At 44.1% G+C, this 9,724-nt stretch overlaps 1 pseudogene; it reads left to right on the forward strand.

Annotated features, from left to right (window-relative positions):
* The first annotated feature begins 8,394 nt into the window (after positions 1-8,394).
* On the forward strand, positions 8,395-9,073 carry LOC120991544 (annotated as a pseudogene).
* The last annotated feature ends 651 nt before the right edge of the window (positions 9,074-9,724 follow it).

Here is a 9,724-nt window from a genome sequence, read left to right on the forward strand (position 1 = left end):
GCAGATTTGGCAGGACTGGTTTTGTTTATACCATGTCCCATTTGAAGCCCCCTGTTGCACCCCTAGAATAGAAATTTCAAAAAAGTGACTCCATCTAAGAAAGTACACCCCTCAAGGTATTCAAAACTGGGTTTACAAACTTTGTTAACCCTTTAGGTGTTCCACAAGAGTTAATGGCAGATGGAGAAACAATTTTGAAATTTCTATTTTTTGGAAAAGTTTCCAATATAATACATTTTTTCCAGGAGTAAAACAAGGGTTAACTGCCAAACAACACTCAAAATGGGTTGCCCTGATTCTGTAGTTTGCAAAAACACCCCATATGTGGTCGTAAACTACTGTTTGGCTAAACGGCAGGACATAGAAGAAGGGGAATGTCATATGGTTTTTGGAAGGCAGATTTTGCTGGACTGGTTTATTGACACCATGTACCCTTTCAAGCCCCCTGATGCACCCCTAGAGTAGAAACTCCATAAAAGTGACCCCATCTAGGAAACTATGGGATAAGGTGGTTGTTGTTTTGGGACTATTTTAGGGGTAAATTAGATTTTTGGTTGCTCTATATTACTCTTTTTGAGGCAATGTAACAAAAAAATTAAATTCTAAAATTGTTTCTACATTCGCTATTTAGTTTTGTGGAACACCTAAAGGGTTAACGTAGTTTGTAAAGTAACTTTTGAATACCTTGAGGGGTGTAGTTTCTTAGATGGGGTCACTTTTTTGGAGTTTCTAGTCTAGGCTACATCAGGGGGGGCTTCTAATGGGACATGGTGTCAAAAAAAAAACTGTCCATCAAAATCTGCCTTCCAGAAACCATATGGAGTTCCCTTCGTTCTATGCCCTGCCGTGCGGCTATATAGCCATTTACGACCACATATGGGGTGTTTCTGCAAACTACAGAATCAGGGCCATAAATATTGAGTTTTGTTTGGCTGTTAACCCTAGCTTTATTACCGGCAAAAAGGATTCAAATGGAAATTTTGCCCAAAAATGGGTGTTTTGGCACCGTTTTTATTTTATATTTTTAACACCGTTCATCCGAGGCGTTTGGGCAAAAGTTATTTTTATAGCGACGACTTTTACGCATGCGACGATGCCCAATATGTATGGCTCTCAGACTTTGGAGACACTAAGCAGGCATCCTAAAAACTGCGGCCCTCCAGATGTTGTAAAACTACAATTCCCACCATGCCCTGCTGATGGCTGTAGGTTGTCTGGGCATGCTGGGAGTTATAGTTTTACAACATCTGGAGGGCCGCAGTTTGAGGATGCCTGCACTAAAACTAATATTTTTTTGGGGAAAAAAAAATGTTTCCGTGTCTCCAAAGTCTGAGAGCCATAGTTTTTTATGTTCTCTAGTGGACTGTTGGGGATTATAAAAATTTAGTACTCCATGGAAGTGTGATACTCCCTGAAGCAATCGATAATGCAGAGGCCCGGATGATCGGGGCACGTGTCACACTGAGTGGTGGTGTCCTTCCGTATCCCCCTCTTGTGACACACTCTGCACTTTTTTTGGGTTCGTCCCTTCTTTCCAGTATGGGGGACCACACCTGGAAAGTGTTGGCCAGGGACGATCCGGGCGCCTCCAATTCCCGAGGTACTCCGGCCTGCTCTTTCCCGGTCCGAAAAGATCAGGGCCTTGAGGACTGCCTCATAGAATTGGAGGAATGTCCCTGTGCTGCCAGCGCTTCGGGATAGTACAAAAGAGTTGTACATGGCAACCTGTACCAAGTAGACCGCAACTTTTTTGTACCATGCCCGGGTTTTGCGCATGGCGTTATATGGCTTGAGGACTTGATCAGAGAGATCAACTCCTCCCATATACCGATTGTAGTCGACGATACAATCGGGCTTGAGGACCGTTGCCGCGGTACCTCGCACAGGGACTGGGGTGGTGCTGTTACTGTGGATTGTGGACAGCATAAGGACATCCCTCTTGTCCTTATACCTGACCAGCAACAGGTTTCCACTGGTAAGGGCACAGGTCTCACCCCTGGGGATAGGTACCTGGAGGGGGTAGGCAGGGAGGCCGCGTTGATTTTTCCGCACGGTCCCACAAGCGAACGTGGATCTGGCGGCAAGGGACCTGAACAAGGGGATACTGGTATAAAAGTTGTCCACGTACAAGTGGTAACCGTTATCCAGCAGTGGGTACATAAGGTCCCACACGAGTTTCCCGGTAACACCCAGAGTGGGGGGACATTCTGGGGGTTGAATACGGGAATCTCGCCCCTCGTACACACGAAATTTGTAAGTGTACCCTGAGGTACTCTCACAAATTTTGTATAGCTTCACGCCATACCTCGCCCGCTTTGTGGGAATGTATTGGCGGAAACTGAGTCTCCCCTTGAACGCAACGAGAGACTCATCAACCGCGACCTCCCTTCCAGGTACGTAGGCCTCCATGAATTTGGCCCCAAAGTGATCGATGACCGGCCGTATCTTATACAGCCGGTCATAGGCAGGATCACCTCGGGGTGGACATGCTGCATTATCGGAATAATGCAGACATTTCCGGACGGCCTCAAACCGGGAGCGTGTCATGACCATACTGTACAGTGGGGTCTGGTATAGGACGTCCCCACTCCAGTATTGCCTGACACTGGGTTTTTGGACTAGACCCATATGCAGCACGAGGCCCCAAAATGTCCTCATCTCGGCTGCACTGACCGGCGTCCAGCCACCGGGTCTAGCCAAAAATGAGCCTGGGTTTTGAGCGACAAACTGTTGGGCGTACAGATTCGTCTGCTCCACCATCAGATTCACCAGTGGGTTACTGAAAAAAAAACTAAAATAGTCAATTTCAGTAAACCCCACTGTGGGAATCTGGATTCCAGGATTGCCAGCAAAATCCGGAATCTCAGGCTCAAAGTCCACTGGGGGACACCAACTAAGTTCATCGGCAGGGGGCTCCGGTGGACTTATTTGGTGGGCCGGGAAACCAGTACGAACCCCAGGGCGGCTCGTACTAGGGTGGGCCACAGGATCCCTAGCATGTGGGGCCCCTGGCTCCGCCTGGCGGCGTCTCCGCCGCCTCGGTGGCTCATCATCATCCGATGATGATGAGGATGCGGATGACAAAAGGAACGTGGGGTCATCCTCATCCTCACTGGGGCTCTCAGAGTCGGAGGCAATCTGGGCGTATGCCTCCTCGGCCGAGAACATCCGGCGGGCCATGGGTGTGTGTGCGTGTAAGTGTGCGTGTGTGGAAACCTTTATTATATGTGCGTGTGTGTGGGGGCAACGGGTGTTCACGTACTAAAAAAGGCAAAAAAAGAAAGGGCAAGTGTTAGGAAAAAAAAGTTCAAATTTGCTGATCAGCGGTACAACGCTGATCAGCGGTCGGTGGGGTGGTGCGGTGGTGGGGTGGGCGATGCGCTAACAGTGGACGGACGCTAAAAAGTGCCGGCCAGTCAGCGCACGCAGAAAAAAAAAAAAAAAGTGGTGGTGAGGGGAAGGGGGGCTGGTGGGGGGTGGGGGGGCTGGTGGGGGGTGGGGGGGCTGGTGGGGGAAGGGGGGCTGGTGGGGGGTGGGGGGCTGGTGGGGGTGGGGGGGGGTGCGGGGCTGGTGGGGGGGTCTGGGGTCTGATGGATCAAAAAAAGTTTTGAAATAAAAGAACTTTTTTTTTTTTTCTAACTTTTCCCTTCTTTCCCTGCCTAACGGTGCCTCTCCCTCACTGACCCTAACCTACCTGGGTGGCGATGGGTGCAGGAGGGTGATGGATGGCGATTAGGGAGACGCAGGAGCGGGTGCCGAACGGTGCTGCACGGTCAGGGTGCTGGACAGGAAGAGGAGGGGAGAGAGGAGCGCAGGAAGTTTGAATCTCGCGCCTCTCTCCCCTGCTCCAATCAGCACCCTGGACAGCGGCGTTCAGCACCAGGGCCAGCAACGCCTCTCCAAATCCTCGGACTGCGATAGGTGGTGTATAATTACGCCACCGATCGCAGTCTTTTTCCGGTTCATCGGGTCACAGGACACCCGAATGGACCGGAAACGCAGAAAACCGCAGGTCTGAATTGACCTGCGGTTTTCTGCGATCGTCGATACGGGGGGGTCAAATGACCCCCCCCTGCATTGTTACGGGATGCCGGCTGAATGATTTCAGCCGGCATCCCGTTCCGATTAACCCCCGCGGCGCCGGAATGCCGATTTTAAGTCAGGACGTACCGGTACGTCCTGTGTCCTTAAGGACTCGGGAAATAGGGCGTACCGGTACGTCCTATGTCCTTAAGGGGTTAAGGACTTAGGACGTACCGGTACGCCATGTTTCCCGAGTCCTTAAGGACCCAGGGCGTACCTGTACGTCCTAAGTTTAAAATTATGCGGCGCGGTGGGGGTAAATCGGAACAGGATGTCCTCTGAAATCATTCAGCGGGCATCCTGTCATAACATCGGGTTTTACCTTATCCGGCGGGCGGCGGTGCCATCGGGTCACCATGCGGCTGTAGGGGGGACCCGATGGCATGGAAGGCAGCGCGATGCCTTCCTTAGGCATCTGCGCTGCCTTCCGGTGACAAGCCCGTGAGATCCAGCCCCCTGGATCTCACAGGCCGGAAGCTGTATGAGTAATACATACTGTATTACTCATACAGCCAATGCATTCCAATACAGAAGTATTGGAATGCATTGTAAAAGGGATTAGACCCCCAAAAGTTTAAGTCCCAAAGTGGGACAAAAAATAAAGTAAAAAAAAGTTGCAAAAAATAAAATTTTCCCCCCAAAAAATTTAAAGTTTCAAGTAAAAATAAACAAAAACATAATTTTACCCAAATAAAGTAAAAAAAAATTGGTAAAAAAAGGTTGACATATTAGGTATATCCGCGTCCGGATCTATAAAGATATCACATGACCTAACCCCTCAGATGAACACCTCATCCCGCAAAAAATTAGCCCCTACTTGAGACAATCGCCCAAAAAATAAAAAAAACTATGGCTCAGAATATGGAGACACTAAATCATCATTTTTTTTTGTTTTAAAAAAGCTGTTATTGTGTAAAACTTACATAAATAAAAAAAAGTATACATATTAGGTATCACCACGTCCGTATCGACCGGCTCTATAAAAATATCACATGACGGTGCTAAATAAACCATTTTTTGTCACCTTACATCACAAAAAGAGTAATAGCAAGTGATCAAAAAGTCATATGCACCCCAAAATAGTGCCAATAGAACCGTCATCTCATTCCGCAAAAAATTAGACCCGACCTAAGATAATCGCCCAAAAACTGAAAAAAATATGGCTCTCAGAATATAGAGACACTAAAACATGATTTTTTTTTTGTTTCAAAAATGATATTATTGTGTAAAACTTACATAAATAAATAAAAAGTATACATATTAGGTATCGCCGCATCCGTATCGACCAGCTCTATACAAAATATCACATGACCTAACCCCTCAGATGAACACCGTAAAAAATTTTAAATAAAAACTGTGCTAAATAAACCATCACAAAAAGTGTAATAGCAAGCGATCAAAAAGTCACACGCACCCGACAAAAATCATACACTACCCAAGGTAATCTCCCAAAAACTGAAAAAATTATGTCTCTCAGACTATGGAAACACTAAAACATGTTTTTGTTTGTTTCAAAAAAGAAATCATTGTGTAAAACTTACATAAATTAAAAAAAAGTATACATATTAGGTATCACAGCGTCCGTGACAACCTGTTCTATAAAAATATCACATAATCTAACCTGTCAGATGAATGTTGTAAATAACAAAAAATAAAAACGGTGCCAAAACAGCTATTTCTTGTTACCTTGCCTCACAAAAAGTGAAATATAGAGCAACCAAAAATCATATGTACCCTAAACTAGTACCAACAATACTGCCACCCTATCCCGTAGTTTCTAAAATGGGGTCACTTTTTTGGAGTTTCTACTCTAAGGGCGCATCAGGGGGGCTTCAAATGGGACATGGTGTAAAAAAAAAACAGTCCAGCAAAACCTGCCTTTCAAAAACCGTATGCCATTCCTCTCCTTCTGCGCCCTGCCGTGTGCCCGTACAGCGGTTTACAACCACATATGGGGTGTTTCTGTAAACTACAGAATCAGGGCCATAAATATTGAGTTTGGTTTGGCTGTTAACCCTTGCTTTGTAACTGGAAAAAAAAAATATTAAAATGGAAAATCTGCCAAAAAAGTGAAATTTTGAAATTGTATCTCTATCTTCCATTAATTCTTGTGGAACACCTAAGGGTTAACAACGTTTGTAAAATCAGTTTTGAATACCTTGAGGGGTGTAGTTTATAGAATGGGGTCATTTTTGGGTGGTTTCTATTATGTAAGCCTCGCAAATTGACTTCAGACCTGAACTGGTCCCTAAAAATTGGGTTTTTGAAAATTTCAGAAAAATTTCAAGATTTGCTTCTAAACTTCTAAGCCTTGTAACATCCCCAAAAAATAAAAAATCATTCCCAAAATGATCCAAACATGAAGTAGACATATGGGGAATGTAAAGTAATAACTATTTTTGGAGGTATTACTATGCATTATAGAAGTAGAGAAATTGAAACTTGGAAATTTTCAATTTTTTACAAATTTTGGGAACATTTGGTATTTTTTAATAAATAAAAATGAATTTTTTTTTACTTCATTTTACCAGTGTCATGAAGTACAATATGTGATGAAAACACAGTCTCAGAATGGCCTGGATAAGTCAAAGCGTTTTAAAGTTATCAGCACTTAAAGTGACACTGGTCAGATTTGCAAAAAATGGCCAGGTCCTTAAGGTGAAATAGGGCTGAGTCCTTAAGGGGTTAAAGATGGAGTAACCACTCTGATAAGGCAACCACATCAGTTATTTCCCTATAATGCTATAAGGTTATTTCTGTCAGATAATTTCAGCAAGAATCATGAGGATATACACTCACCTAAAGAATTATTAGGAACACCATACTAATACGGTGTTGGACCCCCTTTTGCCTTCAGAACTGCCTTAATTCTACGTGGCATTGATTCAACAAGGTGCTGATAGCATTCTTTAGAAATGTTGGCCCATATTGATAGGATAGCATCTTGCAGTTGATGGAGATTTGAGGGATGCACATCCAGGGCACGAAGCTCTCGTTCCACCACATCCCAAAGATGCTCTATTGGGTTGAGATCTGGTGACTGTGGGGGCTATTTTAGTACAGTGAACTTATTGTCATGTTCAAGAAACCAATTTGAAATGATTCGAGCTTTGTGACATGGTGCATTATCCTGCTGGAAGTAGCCATCAGAGGATGGATACATGTTCTCATTCTGTCTATGCCAAATTCAGACTCTACCATTTGAATGTCTCAACAGAAATCGAGACTCATCAGACCAGGCAACATTTTTTCAGTCTTCAACAGTCCAATTTTGGTGAGCTCGTGCAAATTGTAGCCTCTTTTTCCTATTTGTAGTGGAGATGAGTGGTACCCGGTGGGGTCTTCTGCTGTTGTAGCCCATCCGCCTCAAGGTTGTGCGTGTTGTGGCTTCACAAATGCTTTGCTGCATACATCGGTTGTAACGAGTGGTTATTTCAGTCAACGTTGCTCTTCTATCAGCTTGAATCAGTCGGCCCATTCTCCTCTGACCTCTAGCATCCACAAAGCATTTTTGCCCACAGGACTGCTGCATACTGGATGTTTTTCCCTTTTCACACCATTCTTTGTAAACCCTAGAAATGGTTGTGTGTGAAAATCCCAGTAACTGAGCAGATTGTGAAATACTCAGACCGCCCCGTCTGGCACCAACAACCATGCCACGCTCAAAATTGCTTAAATCACCTTTCTTTCCCATTCTGACATTCAGTTTGGAGTTCAGGAGATTGTCTTGACCAGGACCACACCCCTAAATGCATTGAAGCAACTGCCATGTGATTGGTTGACTAGATAATTGCATTAATGAGAAATAGAACAGGTGTTCCTAATAATTCTTTAGGTGAGTGTATAATGGATTAGGAGATAAAATGGATTAAACATAAAACGCTCGATAGGGGATAATCCTCAAAACACATAAAGATTAGGCAAAAGCCTTAGAGATAAGTTACAACATAGCTATGGCTACTTTAAATGCTACGGTTGTATAGCATGCACCTATATGGACAGGTGACACAGACAGTAATGGAACAGACTATTAACCCAAATGACTGAAGTGCAATTAATCATACCCTTAACCCTGCCAAGTATTTTCATATTTTCTTGTATATTATCTGCCATGGTAAGGCATTTTAACATATAGAATAAAAATCTTGTTCTTGTTTTCCCCTTCTGCTATTTTACATTGTTAGTGTGGATGAATGTTTAATTTTATTAATTTCTCCCAAGGTAGCATTTTTAACCTACACTAATGGCAAAAATATTGTGGATTTAGCTTTCCGTTAATTGAAGGTTAAAGAGTGTAATCTGTGTGAGTGTGAAAGAAAGTATCATGAATCAAGAAAAGTTAGCAAAGCTTCAAGCACAAGTCCGCATTGGTGGAATGGGAACAGCCCGCAGAAAGAAGAAGGTCGTCCACAGAACAGCTACTGCTGATGACAAAAAACTACAGTTCTCACTGAAGAAGCTGGTGTGAATAACATCTCTGGCATTGAAGAAGTAAACATGTTTACAAACCAAGGAACAGTTATCCACTTCAATAATCCTAAAGTTCAGGCTTCCTTAGCTGCCAACACCTTCATGATTACAGGTCATGCTGAGACCAAGCAGCTCACAGAGATGTTACCTAGCATCCTGAACCAGCTTGGAGCAGATAGCCTCACCAGTCTGCGGAGACTTGCGGAGGCCTTTCCAAAACAATCTGTGGACGGGAAAGCACCACTTGCTACTGGGGAGGAAGAGGAGGATGATGAAGTTCCAGAACTGGTTGAGAACTTTGACAAAGCTTCTAAGAACGAATCTGTCTAAACTGAAAACCACTGAGGAACTTGACTCTAAACAGATGGACAGAGCTGCTATTTTATATTGTCACTTGCCTATTTGTGTTAATTGTATTTTTTTCCCCCTGTTTCCACTTAATGAGATTAAAGATGGGTTCATTGAAAATGTTCAATTTGTAGCAGCTCTGCTTCAGTACCTGCTCTCATGCAGACCCTGCTTTTACAGCCTTGTTTAACTAAACATGTCTGGAAATAAAGATTATTCCACAATAAAAAAAAAAAAAATTAAATAGTGTGATCTGTAAAGCCACCTGTAAATATACAATTGACTACATGGGGAAAATCATCAGAGAGTTCTGCAGAGGGGCACTTAGGACATCAAAATGTAGAGACAAATTTATTGGCATGGAGATAGTAAGACCATCAAAAAGAAGAAGCAACTGAGATAAAGTGGTTCTTCAGAAAGAACACCATAAAATGTTAGCTGATTTCTGCAGAGGAGTCGTGGCTAAGGCAATGAGGGTGGTTGTGGTCCTAACACTGGCTAACTCCAGCACCAGCACTCTCCCAGGCCACATGGCCTTGATGGATGGTTGTTGTAAGGCAAAAGGACAGTTGCATGGATGGTGCAGGCAGAAACTAGGCACGCTTGGCTTAGCACAAATATAGCCTCTCTTATCTATTGAATAGATGAGGGTTTCAGAACAAATATAAGCAGTATGCACAGTTTTCAAGTATTTCACAAGGCAGCAATTCTCCAGGAGGCTCTGTTCTTCACTCTGGCTTGGTCTGCTAGGAATTCTCTACACCAACGTAGCCAGGGGAAATGGGACCAGCCCACTATCTGGCAACTGGTTAACAAAGCTGCA

The sequence above is a fragment of the Bufo bufo genome, chromosome 2, assembly GCF_905171765.1.
Source record: "Bufo bufo chromosome 2, aBufBuf1.1, whole genome shotgun sequence".
Lineage (NCBI taxonomy): Eukaryota > Metazoa > Chordata > Amphibia > Anura > Bufonidae > Bufo > Bufo bufo.